This window comes from Phoenix dactylifera, chromosome 5 (genome assembly GCF_051530095.1).
Source record: "Phoenix dactylifera cultivar Ajwa chromosome 5, Ajwa_hap1_PhDact_Kaust_v1.1, whole genome shotgun sequence".
Lineage (NCBI taxonomy): Eukaryota > Viridiplantae > Streptophyta > Magnoliopsida > Arecales > Arecaceae > Phoenix > Phoenix dactylifera.
The window spans coordinates 6,756,905-6,779,596 of NC_143194.1; the positions used below are offsets into that span (position 1 = coordinate 6,756,905).

At 37.1% G+C, this 22,692-nt stretch overlaps 1 long non-coding RNA gene across 1 annotated transcript; it reads right to left on the minus strand.

The window, feature by feature from the left end:
* Window positions 1-761: 761 nt before the first annotated feature.
* Window positions 762-22,521, minus strand: LOC148703345 (uncharacterized). The gene is made up of 3 exons (XR_015986942.2): window positions 22,463-22,521; window positions 22,151-22,363; window positions 762-19,004 (listed from the first exon to the last, which is right to left on the minus strand). It is a non-coding gene; the product is annotated as an uncharacterized LOC148703345 (long non-coding RNA).
* Between the last annotated feature and the right edge of the window lie 171 nt (window positions 22,522-22,692).

Consider the following 22,692-nt stretch of genomic DNA (forward strand, 5'->3'; position numbering starts at 1 on the left):
ACCTATTTTTGTTGTACCATGTAGCGGCATGTATCTCCCACATATCACTTTAAACATAGTCATGGTGTAAATAGGAGGGTCGATCATTGTAAAGCATCAATGTTATATATACAAAAGTATTTGGGTTCATGCGCTACTAAAAGTACAAGTATTTGCTAATTATGGGCGCAATTATCCAAGTCATCTTGAATTGCATACCAATTTCTTGGTGACATGTATCCCTTTTTTAAAAAAAATAAAATTTTTATGTACATGTAGAGTTACACACTACCACGCACCTTGTAAAAGCCCTTCTCATATAATCGGCCATGTAATGCTACATCAATGATCAGCTATGCAGGTGCATACACGTAATTATCCTCACTTCCGAACATTGCCAACAAGCATCACGAGATGGTCCATGGGGATATGATATTGTAAATGCATTAAACATTTTTCCAAAAAAAAAAAGAATTACATGCCTAACATATAAATTTATTATGCTACATTTGCGCAACAGTTATCGGCTCGATTTTGCATTGGATTGTCTTATTAAATTCTTATGCTAATGCTACTTGTTTTGGTTTACTTGGGCAAACTTTGCAGATGAGCCAACCATGACTTAATAGTTTCTAAAAACTTGCTCGGATGATTTAGCTGAAAATTTTATGAAATTTGTGGGTTAGGCCGAGACGACCAAAGTAGGTTCGCTAGACTTATATCTATAAGTTATTCCTATATATTTATAAATATAAATATATCCAATCTATAATTTTATAAACTTTATCGAACTAATTTATAAATTTTATAGAATTTTTAATTTAATTGTCCAAACAAAACAGATATTAGGATATAAAACTTTGTCCCGTCAACAGTGATAAAGGTCCTCCCGGAAAAGATCCACAGGCTAGCACGGTAAAGTGGGCGGTGGCTATAGTATAATTAGCAAGTGGCAATATGGGCATTGAATGCACCTTTTGTAACGTGTACCGCACTATATCATGTTTCAAAATTCAAAATTCGAAATGAATGAGAGCGCAAGCGACTGATTTTGCTTCAACTGGACGCCTCTTTTATTACTCTGATGATCTGGCGGTCACCTTTCTTTTAATTTTCTTTTCCGTGCCTGAGTTAAAGCTTTGCTCCCTTCTCTGGGACTTGGCTACTCCTTTTGAGGCAAACTCTCTCGCCCTGGTCCCCGGGGTCTTGGGAGCAAGTCCTCACGTACACACAGGCAACGTGGACTCTGGGCTCCAACGCGGAATGGTGGAGTCAGCACTTGGAAGTAGGCCAAGCTAGTGTTCACGCTGGGTTGATGTTGCACGGTGGAAGATTCTCTCAGTGTCTGACCAAATCTTGCTTTTCAGTACGGAGGATACAGATTTGATCGAATTAAAGTACGTCACCGTGGACCTTGGCTACCTGACCGCGGAGCACCATTGACTCCATGTCCCAATAACAGCCCCGTTGCTACTGGGTCAAGGGATGTAACGGAAAGTTGACTGTTATTCGTCCACATGCGTGGAGACTAGAAATATTTGAGTATAAAATGTCTGTCGTGACAGCTATTATTTCTCACTATAGTAAAAAAAAAAAAAAAAAGTGAGAAGGAAAATTTCGAAGACTGAGTGATCAGATGGGAAAAATGGAGAGAGATGAGTATATTTCACCATACTCTCTCTCTCACATACATAAAATAAGAATAAAACCAACATTAACTTTTAAGCTGTTCAATTATGAGATCATTCATGTTTTATAATGTAATGTCTCCTCGTGTACATACAAGATTGATCTGCATGCCTAAATCCGTTTTACAACTATTAATGCCCAAATTCTTCTCGACCATATTATGATGATTTGAAGGCATGGAGGGCACAAATCAATCTGTTCAGTCCATGATGGTAAAAAAAAGAAAGACCTACCGGGATGGTTCCAATCAAGCCTCCTCCGATGCTCGAGTCATGCACTGCTTTAGAATAATAACGTGAAATAGTAAGAGAAGATATAATGAAAAATATCATAGTAAAGTGGTCTTTTTGGATCGTTACGCCTTGAGTACCTACCCTGAAGTACTCAACTTAGAGTGCTCAGCATGAAAGCTCGGCCTGAATTGCTCGGCATGGAAGCTCAATAAGGCTTTGGTCGGTGGATGTGCTTCCTGGTCTCCAGAGACTCGTATCCTATTCTCCAAGGATGAGCAGATTGAGAGCGCAGACTAGGAGCTCGACATGGCTCATGTCTGCGGTCGCGCATCCCGGTCTCCAAGGATGCACGGATTGGGAGCGTGGACTAGGAGATTGGCATGGCTTTAGTTGGCAATCGTGCGATCCAGTTTTCGAGAATTCGCATCTTGGTCTCCAAGAATGCGCGGAATGGGAGCACGGACTAGGAGCTCGATATGGCTCTAGTCAACGGTTGTGCTTTCTGGTCTCCAAGGACTCGCATTCTAATCTTTAAGGATGTGTAGACTGGGAGTACAGACTAGAAGCTTAGCCTGGAAACTCGTCATGGCATTGGTCAGCGGTTAGGCATCTCGATCTTCAGAGATTCACATCCTGGTCTCCAAGGATAAGCGGACTGAAAGCTTGGCATGGCTATGGTCGGCGGTCATGCATTCTGATCTCTAGAAACTTTCATCCTAGTCTTCAAAGATGCGCAGACTGGGAGCTCGGCCTAAGAACTCAGCAAATCTCTGATCAATAGTCCTATATTTCAGTCTCCAAGGACTCATCCTAGTCTCTAATGATGCACAACCTGGAAACTCAGAATGGGAGCTAGACCTGAGAGCTTGACATGGCTCTGATTGGCGGTCGCACATTCCGATCCCCAGGGACTCGTGTCTTGGTCTCCAAGAATGCATGAACTAGGAGCACGGACCAGAAGCTCGACCTAAGAGCTTGGCATGGCTCTAGTTGGCAATTGCACTTTCTAGTCTCTATAGACTCACATCCTAGTCTCTGAGGATGCGTGGATTGAGAGTTTATCCGACCATGTTCTGATGATCTGGAGACATGGAGGGCATAGATCAACCCACTCAGTCCACAATGGTGGAATATGGAGCGCCAACTGTTATGGAGAGTCGTAGATCTACACATAAGGAGAAGAAAAAGGCCTGTCGGGGTGGCTTCAATTGGGCCTCCTCTGATGATCCAATTAGGCAGTGCTTTGAAATAATACCGTGAAATAACAAGAGAAGATATAATAAAACACATCAAAGTAGAGTGATATCTCTAGATCGTTAGGCCTTGCATGCTTGGCTTTAAGTACTTGACCTAGAGTGCTCTGCATGGGAGCTCAGTCTGAAGTGCTCGGCATGGAAACTCAACCTGAAGTGCTTGGCATGGAGCACAGCTGGAAGCTTGATATGGCTCTGTTTATCATACACATGTCTTGGTCTCGAAGGATTTGCATCCTAATCTCTGAGGATGCACAGACTTGGAGTTTGGCCTGAGAGCTTGGCATGGCTTTTGTTGGCGGTCGTGCATTTCGGTCTCTAGGAGCTCGTATCTTGGTCTCTAAGGATGCATAGACTAGGAGCATGACATGGCTCTAATCCGCGGTTGCGCATCCCGGTCTTTAGAAACTTGCATCCTGGTCAATAAGGATGCACAGTCTGGAAGCATGGACTAGGAGCTCGGTATGGCTTTGGTCGATAGTCGCGTATCTCAGTCTCCAAGGATATGCATACTGGTCTCCAATGATGCGTTGACTGGGAGCTCGGCATGGCTCGAGTTGGCCGTCATGCATCCTGGTCTCCAGGGACTCACATCCTCTTTTTGAGGATGTGCGGATTGGGAGCTTAGCCGGAGAGCTCGGTATGGTCTAGTCGACGGTCATGCATCCCGATCTCTAGGGATTCGCATTATGGTTTGCAAGGATATGTAGACTAGGAGCACAGATTGGAAACTCAGCATGGCTATGGCTGGCTGTTGCGCGTCCGAGTCTCTGAAGACTAGTATTCTGGTCTCCAAGGATGCGCAGACTGGGAGCTTGGCCTAGAAACTCGGCATGTTTTTGGTCTGCGGTTGTGCATTCTGATCTTTAGGGACTTGCATCCTTGTCTCCGAGGATGCAGAGCCTGGGAGCTCAATCTTAGAGCTCTACATGGCGCTGGTCACAGTCGCATGTTTTAGTCTCCAGGGACTTCCATCCTGATCTCCGAGGAGGCACGAACTAGGAGTATGGATGGAAGCTCGGCATGGCTCTGGTCGGCAGTTGTGCATCCTAATGTCTAGGTACTCGCATCTTGATCTCTAAGAATGCACAGACTGGAATTGCGGACTGCGAACTCGGCATGGCTTTAGTTGGTAGTCGCGCATCTCATGTGAATGACTCTCGAATCTTCGGTGGCATGGAAGGGCGGCCTCCTAGGATGCGCACCCTGGTCTCCATGGATGTGAGTCCTATATGCATGGCATGGATCTTAGATGGCACAAACTAGGGATGCACACCTTGGTCTTCAAGGACGTGCATTCCTTCTAGAGAGAAGAGAGCATGCATAGATGGCCGTTGAACAGGAGTCAGGCGTAAAAGTAACTATGAGAGCTTGAAAGCCTCTCTGTGGAAGCTTCTCACCATGAGAGCTTGAGATCTTCTACTTGGAAGCTTCTTACCATCTGTGCTTGGGAGCCTCTGGTTGTTCCTCTCTCTCCTCTCTCCTTTTAGAATTTTTTGGCTTTGTTTATATAGAGAAGGGAGCATAGATCTGCTATGATTTGGAAGCAAAATTCAAAAGATTACCGTAACTTCCTTCCTTATCTAAATTCAAATATGTTGCAATCTCCTTCCCTGTTTGAACCCTGCTAAAAATTCATTTTTTTTCAAAATACTCACCACATGTCAACCGGTGATGGTTGGATTAGATTTTTGCCACATCAACAACCGATACCCAAAACCTGAAGTCTTCGAGTAATCGCATCTTGGATACCATTTCTCATCTCTTACTGTAAACCCTAAAGGATGAATTTTGATGATTACAATATACTTGAGATGATGTTGTGTACTAATGATGTTGGCTTAATTGTGAAGTTTCATAAGTCAAAAAAAAATCAGAAGAAATGAATGCAAAATCATAAGTTCTTTGCAAACTCTTCATTGGATATGTTCTAAAAGAAAAATGATTCTAATCTAATCCATGGAGATTAAAGATGAAGTCTAAATTTTTCTATTTGAAAAACTTGAGTCGACCCCTAAGCAAAAAGGACAAGTTTGAGTTGACTCTGACATGTTTTCTTCAAGTGGCATAGTCAATGAGTTGACCCTCGCAAAACATGAGTCGACCCTTGTGTAGTTCAAATTGAACAGAGAGCTTTTACCGTCTGAGACAAAGTTTGAAAAGTCGACCCTTGTTCCAAATGAGTCGACCTCCGAAATTGAAGAGTCGACCCTTGCGTTTGAAGAGTCGACCCCAGTTCAGTCTCAGCGTCAGCCAGAAAAATTAGTGCATGAGTCGACCCTTGTGTTTAAAGAGGCGACTCCTGAAGAAGATGAGTCGACCCTTAAGATTAAAGAGTCGAACCTTTGATGTTACCACAGCAAGAGCCATCTCAATATCTTGAAGTGCCGACCCAGGATAAACATGAGTCGACCCCTGAGTTACATGAGTCGACCCCTGTACTGCTGGGACTACAATGGAAAGCTTGCAACAACTTTTGTTTTCTTCTGTAATAGAAAAGATTTCTATCAGAACAGAAAGAAAGGAATTCAAATTCCTCTGAAGAACTTGTCTATAAATTCAAGAAAACCTTAGAAGGAAACCAACAAGGAAAGTGAGAAAGATTTATTAAGAAAAAAAGTTTCCACAAAAAAAAGTGAGAAAGATAATGCCTACCTTAATCTTTGTAACTGACTTTGATACCACCTCTGATGGGTGAGGTATGTTATAAAAGGATATTCTACAGACTTGATCCCAACTCATCCAAGAGTGCTTGCGAGGTTCTTCCTATTAGGAAAACTTAGAGTTGGGTTTGGGAAATAACTCTTCTTGTGATTGCAATTTGTCTGGTTTCCAAGATGAAGATGTCTATGGCTTCATCTTCTTGTAAATTATATTGTCTCATATAGTTTAATATTATGCGGCGTATTAGGTGTAAAGATTGAAGCCTTGTTTGTTAAATATTTTCCATCAAAATTCCATGGATATAGACTTGCGACCAGCCACCCTAGCTTCATGGCCCATCTACGTAGCTGGGCTTTGTCAGATTCCATGGCCATCGCTAGAAGGGCCACCACCCCTGAATCTCCTGAGAGTAGATTAAATATTAAAAAATATAAAAAAAAGGGGATGGAAGGAAGCAAAAAATAAGAAAAAGGAGGAAGAAGGTGAGAGAACGATGGCGCCATGGTTTTCCACCACCATGAGCCCCTCCTCCTCCCATCAGGATGGTCGGACAGATAACTACAGCGGCCGCTTGGGATGGGTTGAGTGGCGAGCCCCATGGAGCCGCCGCATCGAACTCCCATGAGTTTTTTCTATTCCGTCTAGATTCAAGGAGAAAATAAAACCGATGCTTGTGCACTCGACGCCGGCAGGTGTTTTCTCGAAGAGGGGAACCATTGGATCCCGATTTTTCCAGCGGTTCTACCCGTCAATCGCCGGACGCCGGTAGTGGGTGGATACTGAGAGGCCGGTGGTCTGACGAAGAGGGGTCTCCGATGGCCGTTGGGCTGGCATTTGGCGAGGAGGGGCGTTGGATTAGGCCGCCGCAGCCTCCTCCTCCGCCCGGTCGACGGAAGAAGATGAGGATTAACGGGTTCTGAGTTTTGGGTTTCGACCCAAAATCCGAAATCCGATTAGTTCATTTAAAAAATAAAATGGTACAGTCCCTAAAGATATATTTTATTTCATAGGAGGCCTCACAAATTGTACCTTCATCCCTATAATAAAACTTATTACATAAAGTTCCCTAAATAATTATTTTATCCCTGTCATAAAATTATATTATATAGTGGTCCTCTAATAATTATGTCATGGCCCTGTAATATTATTTTATTGCATAAAAGTTCTTAAATATGCTATTGCAAATTTTTTTGCACTCTCATATTTGGACTGAATTATTATGTACTGTTTGATTTTTTTATGTGCAAATAAAGTATTGTAGGCCTGATTTCATGTTCTTAATGATTTTTTTTTTTGTTTTCATGCCATGTTTTGTATATAAAGTTGATTGACACTAGTTATAAAGAATGCAAAGTTTTTTTTGGTTTAGTTGCTTGGTATGATCACCAAAGTGATCGCGGGCACGAAAAACCTAAAATTTTCTATAATATAGATTTCTAGATAAATATAATTCGATCCAATTAAGTTTTAACAATATCATAATTGTGTGTAAGCTATTGAAATGTTGAGTCATTTCCAAAGGAGCAACTTCGTGTTGGATGCTTAGACGGGTGAAATGGCAAAAGTATGAATTGAAGCAAGTAGCACTTTCATGCCTAAAGATATGGTCCTTGCTTGTATATGATGTGCATGTTTTGCTAGGTTCACTAGTGATGATGATATATCGCTAATCCGGTAAACCACTAGCATATTATGGCACTCACCTAAAGAAAAGATATAATGATACACTTGGTTGCCCTCCAAAGTTAAATATAAAAGAAATTAATTTACTTTGGATAAAATTTAATTATTATTTAGTCTCATTATTTGATGATAACGTGAGCATGTATTATTTGCGGCATTAATTTCCACAATCATTGATAGTAGAGTAGAAATTTTTTTCTTAATGGATCAAATTTCTTCGAATGGAAAGAAAAAATAATGCCCACATTAGGGTGTGTTGACCTTGACCTACTATTTTGAGTGGATAAACCTTCACCATTTACAAATGAAATTACATAAGAACAGAAGAGCTTTTTTGAGAATTGCTCCTAATGAAATCCGATATGGCTAGGCATATTAGGGGATCCATCTCTTTATGTGACAAGGCATGTGATTTTTTGGATACTGTGGAGCAACAATTTACAAGCTCCGATAAGTCTAAGACGAGCACCCTAATGACGAGATTAGTCTCTATGTGATATGCAGGCAAAATTGGTATATGCAAGTACATTATAGAGATGAGGGATATTGCAACATAATTAAATTATATTAAGGTTTTTATCTCTAATGCATTCTAAGTCCACTTTATTCTCTCTTCACTTCCATTTGAGTATGATCTCTTTAAGGGTTTCTATAATACATAAAATGAGGGTTGGACAATGAATTACTAACCAAATATGTACAAGAGGTGCAGAGATTAAGAGGGGCGAAGATAGAGAACATAAACTTTGCTTCATATCAGGTTAGTGGAAGAGCATGTAAAGAAAAAGGTGCACCCAAAGCAAAGGGGAAGAAAGCATTAATCGTGGCATTAGGTGATTCTAGCAATAAGATTATTAACTACTTCTTCTGCAGAAAGAAGGGATACTTAAAGAAAAACTGCATAAAGTATGAAAAAAGGCTGCAATAGAAAGGTGCCCTTTTACTCTTATGTGTGTTTTGAATCCCATTTAATAAATATTTCAAATTTTTTTTGGTGGATTGGCTCTAATGAAACTATGCACACTGCCAACAACTTGTAGAACTTCCTATTAAGAAAGTTTCCGATTGAAAGTGAATGATCCATTGTTATTAGAAATCAAGCACGTTCATATATCAAGGCAGTTGGATGCTACATGATAGTCTTGGATTCTAGATTTGTCTTAGATTAGATAAAATTGGTTTCATGTTTCTTTTAGAAACTCTAGATCTGATTTAACAAAGGACTCTATAGTTGTTGGTTCTGGCTTGCTATATGATGGTTTTTACAAATTTTTCTTGGATCATTTGTTTGAGCAATCTTTCATTGCAAATTGTTTTATTGGTAACAAAAGGAGGTAGAATTAATGAAAACTCCTCTATGTTATGGCATCAGAAATTGGGGCATATCTTTGAAAAAAGGATCAAAAGATTGATGAAGGATGGGGTCTTAGGACCATTAAACTTCACCGATTTTATAACATATATTGGCTGCATAAAGGAAAAGCAGATATATATATATATCAAAGAAAGGTGTCAAGAATAGCAAAGGAACTTTGGAAATTATTTATGATGTATACGGATCTTTTTCCCCATGTCTAACAGGTGAAAAGTATTTTATCACTTCATTGATGGCTATTCATGGTATATGTATATATACCTTTTGTTTGATAAGGGTGATGTTTTTGAGGCTTTGAAATTCAAAATAGAGATAGGAAGATAATTAGAAAAGTGACTAAAGTGGTTAGATTGAATAATAGTTGCAAATAATATTGTAGGCACATAGAGATGGAATAGAGGCCAGGACCATTAGCAAAATTTTTAAATGAACAAAGCATTGTACCACGATACCTAATGTCAGACATACCGGATCAAAATGGTATAGCTGAAAGAATGAATCAAATTGTTAAAAAAATAGTTTGGGCTATGATAAGTTACTCGACCCTATGTTTATCCTTATAGGGTGAGGCTGTAAAGACACCAATGCATATCTTAAATTGAATCTCTTCTAAGGTAGTTCAAAGATTCCTTATAAGCTATGGGTTAGTACAAAATTTAGTTTGGGATATACGCGCACATGTGAATGTCCAGCTGAAGCTAAGGTTTACAACCACAAGAAAAGGCATTTGATCTCAAAACGACTAGTGGACTTTTTATTGATTAGCCAGAGAGGTCACAAGGATATAGATTCTTCTGTCCACCTCATACACCACAAATAGTAGAAATAATAAAGCTAGATTTCTAAATGATAGCATTTTAAGCGGGAGCGGAGAATCTCGAGACATTGTCTTTAAGGAAATATAGGAAATAACTTTTGCACTTGAAAATTAAACTGAAGTAATGATTCCAATTGTTATTCTTTAAGATAACATTTAGGAGGGACTACTACTTCATCAAATTCCACCCCATGAGGGTTCTACTACCAAAGAAGCAATTGTCGAACTACCGCCACAAGCAGATCAAAAGACAACTTTATAGAGATCCACTAGAATAAGAAAATCTGTTATACCTCCAGATTATGTGGTGTATCTAACTGATATTGGTGAAAAGGATGGGGACCTAAGATGTTCTTACAAGCTCTAAAAAGTGATAGCTCCTTATAATGGCTGGATGCCATGAAATAAGAGTTAAGCTCTATAGATAACTACCATGTCTGGGATATAGTTGACCTACCTGAAGGGGTGTGACTAGTAGGTTGTAAATGGATCTTTAATACCAAAGGAAATCTTGATAGTAAGATTGAATGGTGTTGACCAGCTATGCAACCTAAGAGGAGGATGAATGGAATTTCCAAAAATTTTAAGTAAAATGAACGGAATAAAACTTGATGAACATGTGTGAGTTGCAAAGATTAATTAATAAAGGTAAATATGCAAGAGATCAAACCATACAAGTCATGCACTACAAACACTGCAAATTTATAGTGGTTCAGTGCCAACCCTACACCTACGTCTACTCTCCAAGATAGCTTTCTTGAAAATTTTTACTATAATCTTTTCAAAATTATAGTCTAATTATTTTAGCCCGGATCACAATCAACCCAGTTGATTTTTATTGGCAACTCCATGCTCAATACAATCTAATTCAAGATTTGAATAGACTTTTTTCCATGTTTCAAATCCTAAAACTTATCACAGTAGAGTAAAAGAGAAATACAAAACAAATGAATCACAACTCCTAAAATTTAAATATACAGAAATAAATGGAGCCCTGAATCAGTTTGTTGCTCTTGAATAGACTTGAATGCTCTTCACCAACTCTCTTAGTAGTGGAGGTTGTGATCTTTTAGCTCTTAATGAATGTACTTGAATATTTTTTCAAAGTTTTTTTTTCTTGGCTATTCAATTCATTCTCTTTTTTATCTCTTATCTTTCTTTTGGTGTTCTCATGTATTTATACCACATAGGAATGGTTGGAAGACTCCTCTAGTTGTTAGACAGGTCAAAAAAGCCATTGTGAGATAAAAACGACCGTTATGATTTGCAGAAAAACTAGCCATTACGATTGTCAGACACAGATGGGTCGACTCGTTATTTTTAGAGGTCGATTCGTCATTTTCAAAAGTCGACTCGTGATCTTTAGGGACTGACTTGAACTAGTTGTTATTTTTTTTGCTGCGCTCTATCTTTCTCCTATGACCATTATGGGGTTGACTCTTTCGGTTTAGGGGTTGACTAATCCAATGACAGGGGTCGACTTGTTATCTTTATGGATCGACTCTCTAACAAACTCAATTTTATTGCTCTTTGTTTTTTGTTTATGGTCATTTAGGGGTCGACTCGTTTGCTTCTGGGGTCAACTCTTGTTTGTCTGGAGTCAACTTATGTTCTTTATGGGTCGACTTGCCAATATGGTAAATTTTACTTGTGTTCTTTTATCTGTGGCTATTTAAGGGTCAGCTAATTTGCTTCTAGAGTCGACTCTTGTCTGACTAGAGTCAGCACGTGTTGTTCATGGGTTGACTCTCCAATGAGCTGAATTTTACTGCTTTCTATCTCTTTTTTAAGACTGTTATGGGGTCAACTCGTGAATACGTATCACTTTGCATTAGTGTATCAAGGTCGACTCGTTGTAATCTAGGAATCAACTCTTGAGATAGCCTAAAATAAAATTCGCTGTTATTGCATGTGAGCATTCAAAGGACACTTTAAGGTATTTTTGGAGTAAAATTTCTTTATGTAGAGGTTTGGATAAAAGGATATCATTACTCCATGTTGAGAGTTACTAAAATATTTCTTCTTATTTTTTTGCAAACATTCAAGTATACTCTAAGCAACTGAATAGTAAACTTTTTACTCAAATATTTTTGTATCATCAAAATCAAATCTTTTGGGTCAACAAATGGTATAACGCAAGACTTGTGCCAAAGGGGTTCACACAAAAGGAAGGAATTGACTTTAAAGAGACGTATTCTCCAGTTTCATTAAAGGACTCTTATAAGATTGTCATGGCTTTAATAGCTCATTTTGATTTGGAGTTGCATCAGATGGATGCAAGAATGACCTTCCTCAATGATGATTTATAGAAAGAGGTTTACATGGAATAACTTGAGAGTTATGTTGTCAGTGGACAAGAGCACATGGTTTTCAGGTTAAAGAAATCCAACTATGGACTTAAATAGGCTTCCAGACAGTGGTATCTCAAATTTAATGGGATAATCACTTTTTTGGGGTTTGAAGATAATACTATTGATCAATATATGTACTTAAAGCTCAGTGGGAGTAAGTTCTTAATTTTGGTATTATATGTGGATGGTATTCTGCTTGCGAGTAGTAATCTTGATCGACTTAAGAAAATTAAACAGTTTCTATCCCAAATTTTTGAAATAAAAGATTTGGATGAAGTTCCTTATGTTATCGGCATTAAGATTCACAGAGATAGATTCTTAGGATTACTTGGAACTATCTCAAAGGACTTACATCTCTAGAGTATTAGAGAAATTTGGGATAGAAAAATGTATCTTTAGGGTTGCTCCTATTGTAAAGGGTGATAAACTCAACAAATTGCCATGCCCAAGAAAGGAGATTGAGAGAGAGAAAATGAGGTCCATAGCCTATGCATCTGTTGTTGGGAGTTTGAAATATTCCCAAGTTTATACGCACGCAGATATTGCTTTTGATATATTAATGCTTGGGTGTTATCTATATGATCCAGAAATAGAGCATTGGAAAGCTGCAAAAAAAGTCATTACCTATAGGGCACAAAAAACTACATGCTCACAAACAAATGGTTAGATCATCTTGAAGTTATTGGCTATTCGGAATCGGACTTTACTAGATGCAATGATAGTTGGAAGTCAACCACTAAATATATTTTTGTACTTATAGAAGGTACTATATCATGGATGAGTGCAAAATAAAGTCTTGTCACTACATCCTCTAGAAAGGTAGAGTACGTAGGCTGCTATGGGACTTCTTCACAAGCCATCTAGTTGTAGAATTTTATCACAAGACTTAGAGTTATTGACTCTATTAGCAGACTAATAAAAAAATATTGCGATAATAATTCAATAATAAGGCTCTCCAACAGTACGAAGAGTACAAGCACTTGTAAGCACGTTGGTTTTAAATACTTTGCTCTTTGTAAGAGAATAAAACAAGACAGTGTTTGTGGAGCATATTAATATAGAGCTGATGATTGCAAATCTATTGACTAAAGGACTTACTTCCATGATTTTTAGAAATCACATGGCTCATATGGTACTCATTAGCTCATTTTATGAATGATATGTATTGTACACTTTCTAATAAAGTGATCACATTTAGTTTCATAATAAAGTTTAGTTTATTCCATTTTATGCTAGTCAGCAATTTACGATGTGACAAAGAAATCAAGGATTAGATATAAAGTTCTGTCTATTCATAAAGTAAATTCTACATTAAGAACTTAATCATGAGGTCTCATTAGTATTGTAATACATAGAAGGCCGTGCGTTGATTGATAATGCATTTATCGCCATGATTGGCACCGATGATTACTTTACAAGCAAGTATATAGTGTATCTTATAATTTACAAAGAAATTAAGTTTCTAAATGTGAATCCATGTCCATTTTTTAATTAGTAGATTCAGATAAATTCTATTAAATGTTTTTAAAATGTTTTAAATAGTTAAAACAAAGGTGATTGTGTTAGGTTGGGCCAAGTGGAAGAATGTTGGAATATGTCTGATTCAACCCGTTTGGATGTGCCCACACTAACACACATCTGGATTTGTTTGGTTGTTTTTATTTGATACGAACTCTGGTTCAAGATAAGCCTTCAATATGGTGATGGGATATATTTTATGGTGGTTGTGATAAAGTTAAATTCTATACAACCATAGTGGAGATAATATATAATCTCCATAACTGAGTCTGATACAGCCTCTAATGGGTTAGGCACATTATAAAAGGATACTCTATGGGTTTGGTCCTTAACTTATCCGAGAGTGCTTGTGAGATCCTCTCCATTGGGATTACTCGGAGTTAGGTTTGCCAAATTAAGATGCTTCTCATGGGTGATGAGGAGCACATTTGGATCTTTACGTAATTGAAGTCAGGCTAGTTTCAAAGATCAAGATGTCAACGGCATCATCTTTATGTAACTTATACTGCCCCATATAGTTAAATAAGAAATACTTAAGAAATTTTTTTAAAATATTCAGTTTTATACTTTAAAATTTATTTTTGAAATAGTTTTGAAAAAGTCTTCTCAAAGGGAATATATAGCTATCTAAGGAGGAGCATGTAATAAGTATTCAATTCCCTAAATTAGAAGCAATCCAGGTAGAAGTTTAAATTGTAAAGGGAAGCTCAAAGATGAGCTTATAGGAGAAGGCAAATTTTTAAAAGTGACAAAAATTACATTTAGTGGCTTAATGTAGATGATTTAACTAATTAGTGGATTTTGTTTTAAATAGTCTAACGTACAAAAATCTAAAAATTCTTATGGCTGTTAAAAAAAAATGCTAGTTTTTGCGAGGACAAGAATCTTTTTAAACATTGTTGCATGATTTGAATGTCTATTATGCTTAGAGATCTCAAAAAAATATAATTCATTTAAATTTCTATATTGATTTGTCATTGAAGGATATATGGTTCACTAGTATATTATGGATTTATGATAGAATACCTTATTAAGGTAATTTTATTCCTTTTAGCGGTAGTAAATTTTTAATTTTCCTAAATGACTTTAGAAGATTGTGATTCATGACTCAAATATGTAGGCAATGTCTATTACAACTAAAAATACCTTTTATTGGTAAAATCTTTTGGACTCATTTGAATATTTTTCTTTTGAAAAATCTAAGGCTAATAGCTTGTTGTATCTGGTTTCTTACTAGATAGCTTATAGAGTTTCTAATACTAAAACTAACTTGAGCACCTGAAAGCATAAAATGCTAGTGTAACACTACCACAAAAGTAGAAATCTTTAACACTATTTTAGCAAAAAAATTTAAAAAATGCTAGGAAATGCTGATTTACACCACATTTAAAATAAAATACTAGATATATTCTAGAATTGATGGAATCAATGATATCTTTTCCGACATTTTTCAAAAAAGTAGGGGAACAGGACTTTGACACACATTTAAGTAAAATGTTGGGCATAGAAATATGTTTTTATTATATGATTAGCCGATATAAGTTGAAAATGATGGCTAATAATGTATTTTTTCTAGCTTTAAAAAAGTAACTAATTTAAAACTTAAACTCAACCGTAATTAAGAACTAAATTCCATGCCTAATTTCTTCCCCTTCCATGCTTCATCCTCCACATGACTTCTTCTACTGCTCGAATCATCATGAACGTCCTTCCCTTCCTGCCGTCGCAAGTCTTCACAATTAATCACTATGCACGACCACGATCCCCATTCTTTACATGGCCATAGTCGATTGTTAGCCATGCCCCTATCTCCAACTCCGATGTGGCGGTCTTCTCCACCTTTAGTGCCCTCATTCCATGGCTTGGATCACCATGATCACAATCCAATTGCCCTACCACATGTTCGGCTACTCTTTACATGGATTGTGATGGCACAAGCCCTTTAGGATTGACCACCGTGCATGACAACGCCTCCCATCCTTTACATAGTTTCTTCAATCTCTAATTTGTGCCACCATTTGCACCTCTAATATCATGGTCCTCTTTACCTCCTGTCACCCCCCCCCCCCAGGGTGCGAGCCAATACAGATGAGGTCACATAGTTTAAGTTCTATATGGATAAGAGTTGGTGTGGTCTATTGGATGCGGTGTGGTCTATTGGACGCTGTTACATATCAAGTGGTTATTGTGTTAAGACCATTTATGGAACAATATAAGATAACTTTGGGTTTGATGGTAGAGCAAGTTGAAAAGCTTTTTTTCATTATTGAAGGTCAATATTTTGTGCCGTAGCATACTCTAGCATATACAGCGGCGAAATTGGCTGATCCTAACCCCATGGTAGATAAATCAGATTGTCAATTCTTAAAATATAAAAATGTTGTCATTGTTGAGAAGCATGAGTTTCAATTTTTGACTTACAAGATGAATAAGGCCGAAGACAACCTTGGAGAGTCCTCAAAAGTTATAAACCAAGATGATAAGGAAGGTACCCTATAAGTCAATGCAGGAGATCTGATCGAAAAGGCACTCATCGATGGCTCGGTTGACATCAGGCTAGTAATTAAAACCAAGGTGGGTTACAACCATCCTGGTTTGTAGATAGTTGTTAAAAAAAATAATGGTGGAATCATGTTGGCACATGGCTGTTCTATTAGAACTTGTCATCTTGTTAGGGCGATCGAGGGTAGTAGTTCAATCTGCGTATAGTGCAACTTGTCCCTATTTCGAGGGTTGGGTGGTAACCACCACAGTGGATACCACCTCTTCATTATCAATAGCTATGCATGCTAAATCTATATGCTAGAAAACAATCTATTAACCAACTAATAGCCTATGCTCTTCCAAATTAGATGTATCTACTATACTGGTCGACTAAAAAGCAAGCATGGTGGGTCTTATTTCTGGTTGATTCTCCATGGTTTCTACCTGCTACTCAAATTTGAGTCTTGCCTCTATCAGATCCTCTATAGTCCATATCTGTTGCTCAAGTTCTTTTTTTTTAAGAGGTGAACTTATCAACTTCCATGGTAAGTGAAGTGATTCGCACGATCATTTAGCTTTTCTTTCAAATCGGGCAAGTTTAATGATATCCAAACAAAAAATTAGGCCAATATATAGATGTAGAGTCGGGTATATGCCAACACTCTCTTGACCATCGATTGATCAGATATAGAAGATATTATTTATAGTGCATCTAGAATGACAACTATGATATGAAGCTCGATGCACTAAGGGAGGTCTAGGTCAATACCGTAGAGGTGCAGGCCAATAGACCAAGGGTGCGGGTCGATACACCAAGAGTGTAGGCTGAGTGATTGCGGTGTAGATCAAAAGGGATAGCTATCAGTTTAGGATGGAATCTTTTATGGAATGGAAGCCAAATAGTGGCTAACTAGTATTTTCCACCTCTCAATGCATGGATAAATGGAAGTGCTCTTCAGAATATAAGAGTACTAGAAAGGAAGTGAATGTCATGCATAGTGGTCCACGTGGCACAATCTAACTAGTGTTAAAATTGAGTAGTTATACCTATTTTATCACTACCCAGAAAATGGAAGGTGTAGTATAACTACTCGAAATATAAAAGTAGTGGAGGAAAAATAAATACCATGCACAATAATAAGGGCCCACATGGCGCAAACCAATAAGGACATGTATCAATAGTTAAATTATAACACCTATCCTAATAGCTAATAGAGGCTATTTATTAAATTTCTTACTATTAGTTACCTAGTTTAACTTTAACTTATCCTTAGCGGTAGACTAGACTCATAGCTTCGCATGTTTACACCGTACCTCCTCTTCTTCAAGGTAGGCGTATTATGGTAGTGAAAGTTTTTGAATATGAAGGCACTAGGACTGAAACTATTGACATTATCCTAAGGAATGATGATTACCATAATTATGTACCATTAATTATCGCTAAGAGACATACTTAAGAAAAAAAATAAGAAATATTTAACTAAAATAGTTTTGCAGGTATTCTGAGAAGGAATATATTATTGCTATCTAAGGAGGAGCATACCATAAGTTTTTGGTTCTTTAAATTAGAAGGAATCAATAGAGAAGTTTACATTCTAAAAAATGAAGCTCAAAGATGAACTTAGAGGAGAAAGCAGCAATATTTACTGGTGAAAGTTTATATTAAATAATTTAATCTTACAAAAACAAATCTAAAGTTCATATGGAGGCTCAAAAAAATGCTAGCCTTTGCAAAGAAATGAATCTTTTAAATATTGGTGGCATGATTTGAATGACTATTGTGATTAGAGGTCTTAAAAAAAGTAAGTTTTTAAAATTTTCATGTTGATTTGTTATTGTTGGATATATGAGGTTGATTAAAATGTTATGAAGTTTATGATCGAACACCTTATTAAGGTAATTTTATTTCCTAAATGATCTGGGAAGATTGTGATTCATGACTAAAATAAATAGGCAGCATCTATTGCATTTACTACTAGCTTTTTTTGCGAAACCATTTTGGATTCATTTACATATTTTTATTTATTCAAAATCTAAGGTTCCTAGCTTCATGTATCTACTTAGTTTCTAGAGTGCTCACATCGTTTCTAATAATTAAACTTATCTTTAGCACATGATAGCATAAAATGCTAGTGTAATGAAGGATTTAAGGAACCAGTATCATATATTTGGCAACTGGAGGTTCTAGATCTGATTCTTGTGTGGTTGTCCCTTTCTCTCTTTTAAGAAAAGGGAACAATGTTTTTACTAGGTTGAAGTTGAAGAATTACGTAAATGTATCAAAAATAATAATTTTAAAGTTGAGTATAACATAGTAAAATTTCTTTTTGGTTGCATAACTGGTTAAATTATTGAAGTCTCAATGTTCATCTGGGTCATCTCTAAGGCTAACTTTTTTTGGGACATTTTTTGAATTTAAATTTATTTAGACAATCTTTATGTAACAAAAGACTTGCCTATTATTGTCTCTTATGAGTACTACTTACAAGTCATTTATGGAGTTCTTACAATGCAAGATGATTGCACTTCTCTCTTTGGTTGGTGTGTGGGAGCTAAAGCATATTTTATATTATTTTTAAAAATAAATTGCCGCAATATATAGTTAGGTATTCTTAAAAAATACTGTTCAACTAAACTACAATGCACACAAACACCAACTATAAAGGGAATATGATAGAGTGCATTTATTGATTTTTTTTCCTCAATTGCTCATTTCATGTAAGAGAAAATAAACGAAAATAAATGCAACAATTATACTTCTTATACTTCCAAGAAAGAGAGTAGTTTCACATACCTTGTGTAAGAAAATCGAACTACATTAGTTGTACCTGTGAAGGATGTTTTAATCCATGTCATGCCTTGTCAAATACACAGTCCTTTGCTTATACCTCATATTCGCTGTCTGATGGACCTTAAAGTTGGACTAAATAATTCTTTCTTATAAAAAAAAGTTGGGCTCTGCAAAGATATTTGAACATGCATGGTTATTACGAAGTAATCAGGTTTGTTATATATATATATATATATATATGTGTGTGTGTGTGTGTGTGTGTGTGTGTGTTAGGTCCATTACAGAGTAATTGCAGATTCTAGTACTAACACATATTTGATATATATATATATATATATGCTATGTGCCAATTTATTTTGTTCATTATATAAGTCATTAACCTATATTTGTAGTACAAACCATTATAAGTTTCTAATTTAATATCATTTATTCTGTTAATATAAGTAAATCATGATGTAAATACATCAAGGCTACAGAACAAATACCATAACTTTTTTCAATCAGTAACACAATCGATAGTCTCCATCAAAAGATATTAGAAATGAAAATCTTATAAAAAATGTGAAGGAGACATAAATATGTACCTAATAGTAGTCTAAACGTAATTAGGTAATAATGAAGATATTTAATTTTTGATGCTTCCTAACTTCAAGCAAGCTAAAATTTCTGGTACAACTAGCCCATACATAATCACTGTTATAGAAATTATGATTATCTTTTGTTTAAACACTAAGATATTTCAAATGGCAAGACTACCCAACAGCTACTTTAAGTTACTAGAAGAGAGTTAAAAGAATAAAAAAGTGCTTAATTATAAAGTTAAAATGAGGAAATGATATTAGCTGAAAAGAGTAAATGCGTTTTACCAAGTTTTGCAACCTTATTAATGAAGTATCAACCAAAATATGACCAGGCTAGAATAGTTTACTGGTGGTACTAGTTATCACATTTCCTCAAGTATCCTAATCAAGCCCCACAACAAAGTCTCCCACTAAATGAAACACTACTCCTCGTTTCCTATCCTTTGATGACTCCATAAGTGCAGCTACCACCTTATCTGCCAGTTAGGTTTAGCTCAAGCAGCTGGTGGTAGTTGGCAGTGGGGAACGACTGGGTCATTGGTAGATCTTTGCATGCATGTGCGCATGGTACACGTAACGAATCGTCCAAAGTCAATTTTTAATACGAGTCCAAGCCCCCTTACATGGTAGCTATGCTGCTTAAAGAATAAAAAGTTTCTTCACCAGAGAAAAGTAAGAAGAATGTAACAAAACAAAGGCAGAAGTATTGAAAAGTTGAGAGAGAGCGAGAGCGAGAGCGAGAGAATGAGAGAGAGAGAGAGAGAGAGAGAGAGAGAGAGAGAGAGAGGTAGGGAGAGAGGACCACACAGGCAGCTAGCTAACCCAAACTTGTTGGTAGCGAGAGAGAGAGAGAGAGAGAGAGAGAGAGAGAGAGAGGACCACACTGGCAGCTAGCTAACACAAACTTGTTGGCAACTAACCACTTAAGCTAATTAATTAACTGGCCGGACAGCTGAAGACCCCACAAATGTTCGATTATAGGCGTCCCCAACTCTATGGGTTCTTGTTTATTGAAAGTTGCTACGTAATGCTTGATAGTGATGTTGTTGACTATGCTCATGCGAGAGTAGTGTGACCAGTTGTTGTACTCAAAAAAAAAAAAAAAAAATTGCTACGTTAGGAGATCTCACTGTATAGTTGTGGACCGTGACTCCATGAACCCTAACTGAGCTTCATTTCATCAGATAACTATTTTTTTTTTCCCACAAAGAAGAGCTTCATTGGATACCATTAAACTCCGACCAGTCTGGAGTATTCCAGTGCTTCTCTTGGCTTCTATCACCCCTTCTATGCGACACAACAATTAAAACCATTTTTGAGGAGAGAAGCTGCCTTAGTTTTCAAAAAGGTTGACTTTGAACTCTCCTGAACGAAAGGATGATTTGGGTTAGAGAAGGATAAGTATTCCATGCTTTACTGCAGAGCCATGACCTCCCTATTTTGAGAGTCGTCGAATAAAACTGGAGAGAGAATTAGCATGTTAACATATATTTTACAGGAGAACTAGTTTCTAAACCAAGACATGAGAAAGAGAGGGAGGGAGGGAGAGTTTTTGTGTATGTACTTCATTTATGAAGTAGATTTGATATATTAGATTAATAAATACGGTCATTTATGATTGTAATAAGTCTTTCAGTCAGTCGAAACGAGTGCACAGAAATGAGTGATTGGCAACTTCTGTCAATTGAACTCAACCTACACAGTGTTACAAGTGACTGTTGCTTGCTTATTCTACACATGTACCCATACACCAGACACTGGCTTTATTTCCATCTAGTTCAAAAAGTTCTCAACCCTTTTTTGGTGGAGAATACTCATTTCTTTTGCGGGGACAAAAAGTTCTCCATGTTTGAAAGGTGCATGGAATGAATCAATCCTTGCTGGTTACCCTTGGAAGTCATAATGGGATGATACGAATATGTGACACCATATTTTGGTATACGTGCTGAAGAAAAAAACTATCATTTTTCTTTTGTTGATGAATGAAAAAAGACGCGGAAAGCTAAAAGATATGGGCATCGCAGAGGGCTTATCAGTAAAGATATATGAACATCATGATATTTTTCGGTAATAAATGTACAGTCCCGGGTCTTTATTTGGGACCAAGAAGGTGGACATAATCTATGAAGAGTTTTCTTGGTTGTAACAATCAATACGTACCTTCTCTCTTAAAAAAATTTAAGTGAAGCATCATTATTACATATCAACAATAAAGTTTACTGGTCACACTCCGTCAAAGCTCTACTTCCTTGCGTTACAATCTCTACCACTCTAATCCATTCATAGATGACACGTAGTGACATGTTGCAACTAATTAACTTCTGAACCACTGACTATTTAATGTTTTTATAACCAGAAATGTTCTTCCTTTTACTAATAAACAACAGATATATATATTGTGCAACCTCAGAAGGTTTCCATGCACAATTCGTAACCAGGATTCTGTGAAACAGCAAACTTATATGTTGCTAATACTTGTTTAAGTACGGTTGAGAGTATATTTTTCATGTTTCACATCAGTGACCCAACACTATATTTCTTATATGCATCCTTCACCAGTAATCCCAACTTAATACTATTATAATAGATTTTTTTTTTTTTTTTTGGTGGTGAAACGGATTTTCCCGATTTTCCTAGACTCGGGAAGAAGCTACATATTGACAATTCAACCACAATTAATACTAGGAGAAAAAATTAGTCAAGATAAGCAGTAATTTCCTTTAGCATCTCACCTTTTATTTCTTTCTTTGCGTAAGATGAGCATCTTCATCTTTAAGCAGGTTTACCATATCAGAAAACTTCAAGGTCGAACAGACAACGAAAGCAAGGCTGTACAGCAAGGACTGTCCACTTGGTAAAGCATGGCAAGGATTTCATTCACCCAAACATGCCATTTAACCACCATATCTACCAATCAGCTCACAGAGCCTGTCCTCTGAAATTACCTACAAAACAAGAGGAAAAGGGGGAGAAGAACCTGAATGATAGCTTGTTCCGGCTAAAACCTATGATTCTACTGCACTGAGGCCTAGGGTAAGACATACCTTCACTCTCCCAATCCCATGGCATGGTAATCCATTTCAGCTCTTCAAGGAGAAGATTATATAGGATGTCAAGCCATACACGTTGATCATTGTGGCTCACTTCCTTCCATTCGATTAGAGGTCGTTAACTTTGACTTGTGGGTGGCTTCCCATGTGATAATGTAACAACAACCTCTCTTACTCATGCACTGAGAGAGAGAGAGAGAGAGGTGAAGGTGAAGGTTGCAAGT